A 14,749-nucleotide genomic window follows, 5' to 3' on the forward strand; every position below is an offset into this window, starting at 1 on the left:
GGTGTTTTTCCCTTGCTGTGCCTGTTGCATGTTTATAAACCTCATCTTGAGTACACACCTTTTTCTTAAACTGCTGATTCCATTTTCTGTGTTTACCACTTCTCAGAAGCTACATGTTGTGTTTTTCATTTTTCTTGCCTTTTAATTCTTAAACTAGAAAAGAAAATGAACACAATCAAGACTGCTTGCTTGTGTCATTTGCTGTATCATTTAGTTTTTCGTCTGAGATTTTTTTTGAGTATCACAATATTCATCAAATTAAAATATCAGGCCAAACCATGAAAGGATAGGAATGTGTGACAGGTAAGCTGCCAACATGCTTTCTCCTTCCTAGAACAGGGTTTACATTTTATTTTCTTCTGTCTAATAAAAAGTACCTTCCTAGGCTAAACTCTGTCTCTTTAACCTACGAAGCCAGTTAAAGTGTGTCAATAACCAGAGACCAGTGAACATAAAGTTAAAACCATACTATTAACCTAAGGCCTAGTTCCATAGAAATGTTCACTGGTCATGGTGAAAACTGATCCAGATGCCTAAAGGAGGGGTATTCTTCAGAAAATTTAGAAAATTACTATCTATGTTGAGACAGACACACTGTTGGATAAGTTCCTGCATCCCCCTACCCTGTCTCTTCTGGAACTTTGTAACTGAGACAAGGTTACTACTGCTTTAAACTAAAATTGGATGATGATGAAATTTCCTCTTTTCCTCTCTCTAGATGCTATCTGAGAATCCTGAAACTGATTGTAGCTACACTGCTCCCCTGCACTGAGTCAATGGAATTCCTTTCTCTGTCTATTTATTTTGCTAGTAGGGGCCCTACCTCCTTATCCACTAAGGCCTAAGACAGTTGTGTCTGATAGGAGGTGGTAACACATTATCAGGGAGTTGGGTTAACTTTGAGCAAAAAGCAATCATGTCACATGCAATTATCATGGATGATGCCTCATTAAGATGGAAGCAATCTAGTGACTTGGCCACCAACTTCAGTCTTGGTTAATGTAACAACTTAATGTAAACCAATTATTATAGCACTGGAATAACTTTCTAGTCTTAACTGAGCCCTCTGTTTATTATAATCTCTCAATCTCCTTTCTGTCTCTGTTCTTTTCTCCCCCCCCCCCCCCGCCTCCTGTCTTCCCCACTCCCATGTTTTTCATGGACTAACGGTACAACACCAGGCTTCTGTTTGGTCCAAAGTAGGATGAGACCATGACAGAGTTTTGTGACAATATCTGAAATGGAAGGGCTCTTGCCAGGTAAGAAGAAAGAGTGTTGTTAGGTGAAGAGAAGCCTCAAGTCACCATTCTGAGGAAATCTCCTAAGGCAGGTTCTGTTTATAGGGAAAACCACAACCACCCTTAACTAACTCCCAACAGTCAACTGCCTTGGGGAAAGGCATGGAGGTGTAAACGAATCTTAACAACCTGCATCAACTCTGGAAACCCCATGCTGCCAGCTATTAGATAAACTACACACACTTCCACAACCGTGACTATTTGTTATTCTACATGCAGAACTTACTTTGTGTACACAAATCAACTTTTTTATCTACCCTAGGAGCAATTTCACTCTGCCTTAGCTTACATTGTCCAAGATGGTGTATTTTATTTCTCTTGATGTTCTATTTAGATTTTGTGTCTTTCTGTTGCATTAAAAGAGATTAACAAAGAAATGACTTAATATATCATCTACTGAGTGCTTCTGAATTTTTTGTTCTCCTTTATTATTTTATATTTACTGCTCTCTAGATTATAAGGACCTAAAACCAATACATATAGTAAATTAAAACACACAAACACACACACACACATACAAACACCAAAACAAATTAAAAACTCTTAATAAAGAAAGTACTTAAGAAATAAAACTCTTAGTAAAGAAAGCACTCAAACAATAATAATTAAAAAATGATAAATGGGACTTAGCATATGTGCTACCTGTCTTAAAAATCAGGATAAAAGTAAAATAGGTGCACAAACTAAAGAGATGAGCATGATAACAGAAAGACCTTAAAGTACATTATAATTTTCTATCATGTGGCCTACTATATGAGACACATAGACATGTTTAAATTACACAAACAGGCAATAATTTTAATGCTGGAACAAACAAAAAGCCCTCGATGTCTTAGCTTCCCTGTAGAGAAACCCTCTTAGGATCTATGCCTAAGGCGGCAGTACCAAAGAACATGCAGAATACTCCAGAAAAGAAAATTGGCAGTAGTACCAGCCAAGTAGCCCAAATGCCTCACCAAAATCTGACTTGGTCTGTAATAACAGAGGTTGAAGTGAAGGTTCCTGCACAACTAAAATCTTGTATTTTTGAAGACTGGGACTTGGTAAAAAAGCAGAAGTACTTATTCCAACTCCCTGTTTAGAAAAATAAATACACCTCTGCTCGGATGTAGCCCATGGTACCTCAATAACCAAGTGAGTACCCTAGTAAGGGGAACTGTGACTGTTTCTGACATGAACTCAATGGCAGACTCTTTCACCTCCCCCCACACCCCTGAGGGAGGAGCAGCCCTGCTAAGCCAATCCTGAAGATACTTGATAAAACAGGGTCAGATGAAAGGGGAGGAGGTCCTCCCCTATCATTGGACTTGGAAAGGGGCAGGGAGGAGATGAGGGAGGGAGGGTAGGATTGGGAGGGAATGAGGGAGTGGGATACAGCTGGGATACAAAGTTAATAAACTATAACTAATATTAGAAAAGAAAAAAAATGTACATACTGTTTTTGCATAATTTGTGACTTTGGTGATGTCACAGAAAAATAATGATAATAGGGAATACTCTGTTGATGAGTTGGCAGCTGGAGTAAGAGAGTATTTCAACATGTTGCTGGGCACACAACTGCTTGGCCAGTTAGAAAAATCCCAGTATGCCAAAATCCACCTGGCTCACCCTGACATTCCAATGTCTAAGGTTTATGGGGTGCCACACCTCCTGAGATTATTTTTGAAAATTGGGACTACATTGTCCCATTTTCCTCCTAATAGGCAGAGTCTTATGTTCGTGTTCAGCTATATGCACAATCTCCTTGAGTACCTGCCACAAAATTCCACTTCTCTGTTCAGTGCCAACAACTTCAAAGTGGCTTCTGCTGAATATTGTTGCAAAGCCCTGTGAGGGTCTACTGATAACTCATTGTTATATCCTGGATCAGTAAACATTTCTGTTTGCTGTTTTCATTGTCTAGTTGATATTCTTCCAAACTGCATAACAGGACTTAATGTTTCAGATTGCTTATTGTTGTGAACAGAAAAAAAAATAAAGGTTTCTTTCCCGTCATATGCCACAATTCAACAACAAATAAAAATTCACTAAAAATTTCTGTTGCTTATTTGACAACATTGCTTGAATGTGGATGCTTCTATCCCTTCCATATTATCAGTTTCTACCAGGTATTCATATTATGTGATAAAATGTCTTCATTTCTAGTGCCAAAGGCTCAACATAATGGATATATACCAAATACATGCATACGCATAATTTAAACATCTTTTGAAAATATACAAATGCAATAGATATAGCTAAGAAGATCCTGGGTTCATTACCTAGATTAAAGAAGGAATAGGAGAAAAACGAGAAGAAGGGGAGTGATTGAGGAGAAGATAAAAAGGAGGAAATGGAGAAACAGCAGGAGGGGAGAAATGAGCTAGAGAGGAGAAAAGTGTAGGGGTAGAGGAGGGGACAGGAAGAGGGAAAGAAAAATGGGAGGAGGGGGAGGAAGAAAAGGAAAGAAAGGAGATAGACAAGGAGAAAAAGAAGGCTAGGAGAAGAGGAAAGTAGTGGAGCAGGGGAAAGGAGGACGAGAAGAGGGCAGAAGAAAAAGGGGGAAACAATGTAAAAGAAAATGGGCAAGAGGCAAAGAAGAGTAGGTGGAGGAGTATGAGAAGATGGAGAAGAGTGAGAGGGGAGAGAAAAAAGGGGAGGGGAAATTAGGGAAAAGAGGAAAAGGGGAAGTGAAGAAGGAGTTGGAGAACAATAATGAAAGGAGGATCAAAGAAGGAGACAGAGGAAGTAAAGATGAGGAAGAGAAATAGGGAAAGGAGAAGGCTAGGAAAAGGAGGAGTGAAGAATAAAAGGGAAAGAGGAAGATGAGAGATGAGAAGGGGAAAGGAATGAATGAAGGTGTGGAAGCAGAAAGAATGAGTGGGAGGGGCAAAGAAGGAGAGGATGAAGGAGGGGAGAGGAAGAACTGGTGATGGAGAAGAAGGAAGGAGAGGGAAGAGAAGCAAAAGAGAAGTGGAGGGAAGAAAGAGAGGAGAAAAAGAGAATATTAATGGAATGAAGGGAATGGAAAGGGAATGATAGAAAAATGGGTGAAGTAGAAAGAAAAAATTTAAAAAGATGAGAGAGAAGGGGGAGGCTGAAGAGAAGGGGTGGAGGAGGGAAAGCAGGGAAAAGAAAGAAAAAGCAAAGGGTGGAGAAAGAAAGAGGAGAAGGGGTGGGTAAAGGGAGAAGAAGTAGGCAAAGATGGAAGGGATGATTTATGGTTATAGGCATCTCTTTCTTTAGGTTGGGGAAAGTTTTCTTCTATGATTGTGTTAAAAATATTTTCTGGTCCTTGGAGCTGGGAGTGTGCTTCTTTTTTATTTCTACTATTCTTAGGTTTGGTCTTTTCATAGTGTCCCAGATTTCTTCGATGTTCTATGTAAGGAACTTTTTTATATTTAACACTTTGTTCAACTGATGTGTCAATTTCTTCAATCATATCTCCTACCTGTGAGATTCTTTCTTCCATCTCTTGTATTCTGTTGGTGATACATTTGTCTGTATTTCCTGTACTCTTCCCTAGCTTCCCTAGGTTTTTCATCTCCAGGATTGTATCAGATTTTTTTTTTTTTTTTTTTTTTTTTAGTCTAGCTCCATTTTAGGTCTTGAGCAGTTTTATTCATTTCCTTCTCTTTTTGATTGTAGTTTTGCGTAACTCTAATTTCTTAAAGGGATTTGTTCAATTCTATCACATGTTTGATTGTATTTTCCTGTGCCACTTTGAGAGTTTTATTTTCTTCCTTTAAGGCCTCTATTATTTTCATAACCTTAGGTTTATTATTATTTTTTCTTGCAATTCATGCATGTTAGTGTCTCCAGGGTTTGTTGAATTTGGAGAGCTGCTTTTGAGTGGTGATATTTGGTCCTGGGTTTCTGTTATTTCTGTTTGTGTTTTCGTTTTTGTTTTCTTCGTGTGCTGATGTTGACCTCTAGCCATTTGAGTGTCTTTGGTGATTGCAGGCCTGCTGGTCTCTGATGTCCAGGCAGTTTGAGAAGGGGCAGAGTGTGCTCTAATCTGAATGTTGCTCTGGCCCACCGAGGCCTCCCTAGGTTTGCAGATGTGAATCAGAGACAGTACTGCTCATCTCTGCTAGCCTTGTCCCAAGTGAGACTGGCAGGCCCAGAGTCAGAAAAGAAAGGGCTCTAAGCTGAATGGTGAGAGCTTGTGGAGAGGGGCACTGGCCTCCTCTTGATACAGGGCAATGGGGCATGAGTCCTGCTTACAACTAGCACCTCTGCTGTTTTAGGCCCAAAGGGGGTGTCTCTAGGGACCCTAACTTCCCAAGGGGTGAAGAGAACTCAGGAGACTGATCATCGATGGATGCAATAGCAAGAGGTTTAATTGAACCATCATCAGATGGGGCTGCCCCCTACAAAACCAGTGAGTAACAGCCAGGAGAGACAGAAGTCTGAGGCTTTTAAAGAAAGGAGCACAGGAATCACGGAGGTTTCGAGCTTGACAACACTGGATTGGGTAGTTGACTTTTAAAATGATTGGTTCATTTTAGGTGCCACGTCCATCTGGCCCCTCCCCGATCTGGGGAGCTGTAACGTCTGGACTGGTTATTAAGCAATGTAATTTCATACTGCAGATCTGGACACTCCTCCACAGCACAGAGGAGACCTTTTGCATTCCTTTGCAATAGGTTGGGGTCTTGTCTCAATTCATCCACTCCTCCTCCTGCCTTCTGTAAAAGTGCTGGGAGAATTTAGTTTAACATGGGGTGTAGAATTTATGAAGAAACCTGTAAAGCTAGCCTGTTCCTTTCAGCTGCCTGTGTCCCAACTGTGATAGTTAGCTCAGGGAGATGACAAGTGGGCTTTGGTGTTACAAAGTCAGCCTGGCAGCTAGCACTCCCCAGGATTACAGAATTGGATTTAGTTGCCCAGTCCTTTGGAGGGCAAGCAGAACCTGTGCTCCTGGCATTTAGGTATGTCTGGGCCCCACCATCTTGGACCCATGCCCTGTAAGTTCCTATTATGTAGCTGGTCTTGGCAGGGAGATCAGTAGAACAGTGGATTGGTGTTGGGATGTTGACCCCAGGTATCTAGGGGCTGCTCTCAGGGAAGCAGAAGGGATCCAAGTTCTGATTTCTGATGAGGAATGTTGCTAGAACTTGGTACCTGCATTTATTCATTAAAGCAGAATGCCTCAGCAGCCACAAGTCCAGGATTTTGTTTTCTAGTGAGACTCTGTGAGAATGGGGCTCTTCATGTCTCCTGGGACAGTTATTCAGGGAGTAATCCTCAAGGAGAGGAGGAGGAATCTGAGATTTGTCTGTTGTAGCAGAGCTTCCCTGAAACTGGGACTGGCTGTCTTCTGTTACCAGGCAATTGATGAGGCTGGGACACCAACTAAACTACACAACCTCTGACCTACAATTTGTCCTTCTGCAAGACATGCTGGAGTAAATGTGGTACAGAACTTGTAGGAATGGCTCATCAATGAGTGGTCCAACTTGAAAAATACACCACCAGAGGGAGTCCATGCCTGAAACTGCCAGAATGGTCAGCAACCAGAGTCTGGATAGCCCCAAAATTAGAATAAAAACAAGCATGACTGGAAAAAAAGGAAAGAGAGAAAAAAGAAAGAAAGAAAGAAAGAAAGAAAGAAAGAAAGAAAGAAAGAAAGGAAGGAAGGAAGGAAGGAAGGAAGGAAGGAAGGAAGGAAGGAAGGAAAAAAAGAAAAGAAAGAAGAGAAGAGAAGAAAAGAAAAGATAAAAGAAAAGAAAAGGAAAGAAAAAATGAAAACAGAAAAAAAATCAGTGATATTCTGCTATTATCCTAGACAGGAGCATATCCCAATTGTAGTCAGAGAGGCTTCCCCTGGAAGCTGAAGGGAGCAGATACAGAGATCTACAGGCAAACATTAGTCAGAGCTCAGGATACCCAAGCAGAAGTAGGGAGAAGGACTTTAGGAGCAATTTGGGTCAAGGATACTACAAGAAAACCGACAGAAACAGCTAGCTAACTTAGTCTTGTAGGGGCACGCAGAGACTGAACTGACATTCAGGGAGCCTACATGGGTCTGACCTAGGTCCTCTGTACATGTTATGGTTTTATAACTCGGTGTTCTTGTGGAACACTTAACATATGTTGGGATTGTCTCTGACTCTTGTTTGTTCCGGGATCACTTTTCTCCTACTGGGGTGCCTTGTCCATTTCTGAGATGAGAACTTATTGTAACTTGCTTTGTCATGTTCACTTGATATTCCTAGGAGGCATTATTTTTTTGGAAGGGAAATAAAGGTGGAGTGTATCTCAGAGAGAGGAAAGGGTACTGTGAGGAGTGAAGGAATGGAAAACTGTGGTCAGTATGTCAGGATGTAATATGTGAAAGAAGAAAGGAAAAGAAAAAAAAGAGCTATTGCTCTTTAGATCTCTAGCCATATTCATTCTACACTGTTTCATCTATTACTAAATATCCTCTCAGTAAGAGACTTTAGGAAGGTAGATAATAAAATCATATTGTATCTGGAGTATGAATTATCCTCCACAGCTGTACACAGAGAGGGGAAACATCTAAAATTAGAAAAAACTCTAAATCTATAATTAAAATTTTCAATTGAACTGCAACATTTAGAGGAAGTGTTCTCATATTGTACATTTCTTTCATTGATTTCTTTAGTAATGTGAATACATAATGACAATTCTTTGACAAATGAAAAATCATGTGGTCACTACTGAGGGACAACAAAACTGGGTTTATAACTTTGTATAACATGTTTTTCAAAATAGCCTTTTTATCATCAAGAAAGGTAATCTGGAAATTTTCTTCTATGATTTTGTTGAAGATATTTTCTGGGCCTTTGAACAGGGAATCTTCTCTTACCTCTACTCCTATTATTCTTAGGTTTTGTCTTTTAATATTTTCTTGGATGGACTGTGTCAGGATTTTTTTGGATTTAACATTTTCTTTGACAGATACATCGATTTCTTCCATTGTATCTTCTACACCTGAGATTCTTTCTTCCATCTCTTATAATCTGTTGGTTATGCTTACCTCTGTAGTTCCTGTTTTCTTCCCTAAATACTTCCTCTCCATGATTTCCTCCATTTGTGTTTTCTTTAATTTTTCCAATTTTATCTTCAGATATTGAGTTGCTTTGTTTATTTCCCTTATCTGTCTGATTGTATTTTCCTGTTTTTCTTTTAGTTCCTTCACCTCTTTTTCTTTTATTTCTTGTAGTGATTTAATTATTTCCTCTCTGAAGGCCACAAACTGTTTGGCTGCATCTTCCCGTATTTCTTCACAGATGGCCATAATCTGCTTGTCTTTAACTTCCTCCATTTATTTATGGATAGCCATGATCTGTTTTATTTTATCTTCCTCTAATTCTTTAAATATTTTATTTGTTACCTCTAATATCCTCTTCATCAGCATAGATGTAAGGTCATCTTCTTAAAGGAGAGGCCTATAAGATTACAAGAGGCCTACAGAGCACCAAATAAATTAGACCATTAAAGAAAATCCTCCTGCCACATAATAATCAAAACAGTAAGTATAAAGAACACAGAAAAAATACTGAAAGCTGCAAAGGAATAAAGCCAAATAACATATAATGGCAAACCCATCAGAATCACACCTGAAATCTCAACAGAGACTATGAAAGCAAAAAGGGCCTGGAAGGATATAATGCAGACCCTAAGAGAACACAGATGTCAGCCCAGGCTAATATATCCATCAAAAGTCTCAGTCATCATAGATGGAGAAATCAAGATATTCAATGACAAAAACAAATTCAAACAATACCTACCCACAAATCCAGCATTACAGAAGATACTAGAAGAAAAATAGAACTCAGGAAAACACAGGAAACAAGTAAACTCACTATAGCAAAACCAAAAGTAGCCAAACACACAAACACACTACCATAGCCAACAGTAACACAAAAGCATCTAATGGCCTCTGGTCATTAATATCCCTTAATATCAATGGACTCAACTCTCCAAAAAAAAGACACAGACTAACAGAATGGATATATAAACAAGATACAACAATCTGTTGCATACAAGAAACACACCTAAGTCACAAAGATAGACATTACCTGAGAGTAAAGGCCTGGAAGATAGCTTTCCAAGTAAATGGACCCAAGAAGCAAGCAAGAGTAGCCATTATAATATCTAATAAAAAAGACTATCAATCAAAATTAATAAAAAGAGATGGAGAAAGTCATTTCATACTCATCAAATGAAAACTCCACCAAGAAGACACCACAATTCTGAACATATATGCCCCAAACACAAGAGCACCCACATTTGTAAAAGAAACATTAATAAAACTGAAACCACATATAGATCCTCACACATTAATAGTTGGAGACTTCAACACCCCACTCTCAACAAAGGACAGGTCAACAAACCAGAATGAAACAAAGAAACAATGACTCTAAAAGAGATCATGAATCAGATGGACCTAACAGATGTCTACAGAACATTTCACCCCAACACAAAAGAATTTACCTTCTTCTCAGCACCTCATGAACCTTCTCCAAAATAGACTGTATAGTTGGTCACAAAACAAGTCTCAACAGATACAAAAAGATTGAAATAATCCCATATATCCTATCTGACGACCATGGACTAAAACAGGATCTCAACGACAACAGAAATAACAAAAAATCCTACACACACATGGAAAATAAGCAACTTGCTACTCAATGACAGTTGGGTCAGGGAAGAAACAAAGAAATCAAATTATTCCGAGAATTCAATGAAAATGAAGGCACAACATACCAAAACTCATGCAACACAATGAAAGCAGTGCTAAGAGGAAAGTTCATAGCACTAAGTGCCTACAAGAAGAAATTTGAAACCTCTATTGTCAGCATCTTAAAGGCTCACCTAAAAGCCCTAGAAAAAAAAGAAGCAGACACACCGAAGAGGCGTAGATGGCTGGAAATAATCAAACTCAGGGCTGAAACCAATCAATTTAAAACAAATAAAACAATTCAAAGACTCAATGAAACCAAGAGGTGGTTCTTTGAGAAAATCAAGAAGATAGACAAACCCTTAGCCAAACTAACTAAACGGCAAAGAGAAATGATCCAAATCAATAAAATCAGAAATGAAAAAGGGAACATAACAACAGACACTGAGAAAATCCAAACAATCATTAGGACTTACTTCAAAAGTCTATATGCCACAAAATTTGAAAATCTAAATGAAATGGACAACTTTCTTGATTGATTCCACTTACCAAAGCTGAGTCAAGACCAGGTAAATAAATTAAATAGTCATATATCCCCCAAGGAAATAGAAACATTCATCAAAAGTGGCCCATCCAAAAAAAGCCCAGGACCAGATGGTTTCAGCACTGAATTCTATCAGACATTCAAAAAAGGGCTAACTCCAATTTTATTCAATTTATTCCACAAAATAGAAACAGAAGAAACACTACCAAACTCATTCTATGGAGCCACACTCACCTTGGTACCTAAACCTCACAAAGACCCAATAGAAAAAGAGAATTTCAGGACAGTCTCCCTTATGAACATTGATGCAAAAATACGCAACAAAATTCTTGCAAACCAAATACAAGAACAATACATCAAAGATATCATCCACTATAACCAAGCAGGCTTCATCCCAGGTATGCAGGATTGGTTCAATATTATGGAAATCCATCAACGTGATCCACCATATTAACAAACTGAACGAAAAAAAAAAAAAACAAAAAACACATGATAATCTCCTTAGATGCTAAAAAAGCATTTGACAAAATCCAACATCCATTCAGGTTTAAAGTCTTAGAGAGATCAGGGATGCAAGGCGCATATCTAAACATAATAAAGGCAATATACAGCAAGCCTATAGCCAACATCAAACTAAACAGAGAGAAACTTAAAGCAATCCCACTGAAGGCAGGGACAAGGCAAGGGTGCCCACTCTCTCCATATCTCTTCAACATAGTGCTGGAAGTCCTTGCTAGAGCAATAAGACAGTTGAAGTAGATCAAAGGGATACAAATTGGAAAGGAAGAACTCAAAGTATCACTATTTGCAGAGGATATGATAGTATACCTGAGTGACCCCCAAAATTATACCAGAGAATTCCTACAGATGATAAACACCTTCAGCAAAGTGGCAGGATACAAAATTAACTCAAAAAAAAATCAGTAGCCCTTCTGTATACAAAAGACAAAAGGGCTGAGAAAGAAATTGAGGAAACAACACCCTTCACAATAGCCACAAATGACATAAGGTACCTTGGTGTAACCCTAACCAAGGAAGTCAAAGACTTGTATGAAAAAAATTTTCAAGTCTCTGAAGAAAGAATTAGAAGAAGATATCAGAAGGTGGAAAGATCTCCCATGCTCATGGCGTGGCAGGATTAATGTAGTAAAAATGGCCATCTTACCAAAAGCAATCTACAGATTCAATGCAATTCCCATCAGATTACCAACACAATTCTTTACACAACTGGAAAGAAAAATTCTCAACTTCATATGGAATAACAAGAAACCCAGAATCGCTAAAACAATCCTCTACAATAAAAGATCTTCCAGAGGTATCTCCATCCCTGATCTCAAGCTATACTATAGAGCAAGAGTAATAAAAACTGCAAGGTACTGGCATAGAGACAGACTGGTGGATCAATCGAACCGAATAGAAGACCCAGAAATAAACCCACACAGTTATGGACACCTGATCTTTAACAAAGATGTCGAAACCATACAATGGAAAAAAAAATAGCATCTTCAACAAATGGTGCTGGTCTAACTGGATGTCTACATGTAGAAAAATGCAAATAGATCCATACTTATCACCCTGCACAAAACTACAGTCCAAGTGCATCAAAGACCTCAACATAAAACCAGACATATTAAATCAGTTAGAAGAAAAAGTGGGGAATACCCTAGAACTCATTGGTACAGTAGAAAACTTCCTGAACAGAACACCAACAGCAGGGGCTCTAAGAGCAACAATCAATAAATGGGACCTCATGAGGTTGAAAAGTTTCTGTAAAGCAAAGGACACCGTCATCAAAACAAAGCGACCACCTACAGATTGGGAAAGAATCTTCACCAACCCTCTATATGACAGAAGGCTAATATCCAGTATAAATAAGAAACTAAAGAAGTTGAAAAGCAACAAATCAAGTAATCCAATTAAAAAATGGGGAACAGAGCTAAACAGAGAATTCTCGATAGAGGAACATCAAATGGCAGAGAAACACTTAACAAAAAGCTCAGCGTCATTAGCCATCAGGGAAATGCGAATCAAAATGACCCCGAGATTTCACCTTACACCCATCAGAATGGCCAAGATCAAAACCTCAAGTGACAACACATGCCAGAGAGGATGTGGAGAAAGGGGAACCCTCCTCCACTGCTGCTGGGAATGTAAACTTGTACAACCACTCTGAAAATCAATTTGGCTTTTCTCAGACTGGGAATAGCGCTTCCCCACGATCCAGCCATATTGCTCCTAGGCATATATCCAAAAGATGCCCAAGTACACAAAAAGGACATTTGCTCAACTGTGTTTGTAGCAGCTTTATTTGTAATAACCAGAAGCTGAAAACAACACAAATGCCCCTCAACTGAAGAACAGATACAGAAATTGTAGTACATCTACACAATGGAATATTACTCAGCAATGAAAAGCAAGGAAATTATGAAATTTTCAGGTAAATGGTGGGATCTGGAAAGGATCATCCTGACTGAGCTATCCCAGAAGCGGAAATACACACATGATATATACTCACTCATATAGACATGTCATATGGGATAAACTTACTAAAGTCTGTACACCTAAAGAAAATAATCAAGAGGGATGACTCTGGCTAAAATGCTCAATCCCCACTCTGAAAGGCAAAGAGGATGGACACCAGAAGAAGAAAAATACAGGGATCAAGTTAGGAGCCTCCCACAGAGGGCCTCTGAAAGGCTCTGCCCTGGAGATTATCAAAGCAGATGTTGAGACTTATGGCCAAAATTTGGGCAGAATTTTTGGAATCTTATGTAAGAAGTGGAGAAAAAATAGTAAGAGCTGGGGAGGACAGGAGGTCCACAAGGAGAGCTACAGATCCAAAAATAAAAATTGAGCACAGGGTTCTTTCCTGAGACTCATACTCCAACCAAATATCATGCATGGAGATAACCTAGAACCCTTGCACAGATGTAGCCCATGGCAGTTCAGTGTCCAAGTGGGTTCCATAATAATGGAAACAGGGACTACTTCTGACATGAACTGATTGGCCTGCTCTTTGATCACCTCCTCCTGAGTAGGGAGCAGCCTTACCATGCCACAAAAGATAACATTGCAGCCACTCCTGATGATATCTGATAGACTAAGATCAAAAGGAAGGAGAGGAGGACCTCCTCTATCAGTGGACTTGGGGAGGGGAGTTTGTGGAGAAGGGGGAGGAAGAGAGGGATTGGGAGGGGAGGAGGGTGGGAACTAGAGGGGGATACATAGTAAATAAATATAATTAAAAATAAAAATAATGGAAAAAGTGAACAAATTGTAATAAATAAAAATTTTAAATTTAAAAGATAGAAATGCAATCTGATACTATCTTCAGTTTGATCTCATATAACAAAACTATTCATATGTATAGTTAATCACAGTATAATCTAGCATTAAAGTACATGAAGTGGAAAATGAGTAGACACTGACCCAGTTAACAGAAAGAATCCCCAAACAGTGAGCAGGTATTAAAACCTGCCATGCAGTGAGTCTCTACATCTGCTTAGATACCCCACTGATTGGCGTCTTTTTTCAGAGAATCTTACTGAAGAAGGGGGAGATAGATGGAACCAAACGGATAGGAGCCTCATGTGGTGACCAACAAAGACAAAAAAGCTGGGCCCCGGGAAGCCTGCAGAGACTGATGTATCAAAAAAAGACCATTCTCAGAGATGACCTAGAACTCTACTCAGATGTAGCCTGTAGACAGATCAGTCTCCATGTGGGTTTCCTAGTAAGGGGAGAAGAGACAGTATCTGACATGAACTTGGATCCCTGCTCCTTGATCACATACCCCTGTTGGGTCAACCTACCCATCAGTTTTTTTTAATTTTTATTATTAGTTACATTTTAATAATTCTGTATCCCAGCTGTATCCCTCTCCCTCATTCCTTTCCAACCCCACCCTCATCTCCTCCCTGCCCCTTTCCAAGTCCACTGATTGGGGAGGACCTCCTCCCCTTTTATCTGACCCTGTTTTATCAGGTATCTTCAGGACTGGCGGCAAAGTCCTCCTCTGTGGCCTAGCAGGGCTGCTCCTCTCTTGGGGGATGGGAAGGTCAAGGATCCTGCCATTGAGTTCCTGTCAGAAATTGTCTCTGTTCCTTTTACTAGGGACCCCACTTTGTTACTGAGCTACCATGGGCTACATCCAAGCAGAGGTTCTAGGTTATATCCATACATGGTCCTTGGTTGGAGAAACAGTCTCAACAGTCTCATATAAGACCCCTGTGCCCAGATAATGAAAATGGCTATCCTGCCAAAAGCAATCTACAT

The sequence above is a fragment of the Meriones unguiculatus genome, chromosome X, assembly GCF_030254825.1.
Source record: "Meriones unguiculatus strain TT.TT164.6M chromosome X, Bangor_MerUng_6.1, whole genome shotgun sequence".
Lineage (NCBI taxonomy): Eukaryota > Metazoa > Chordata > Mammalia > Rodentia > Muridae > Meriones > Meriones unguiculatus.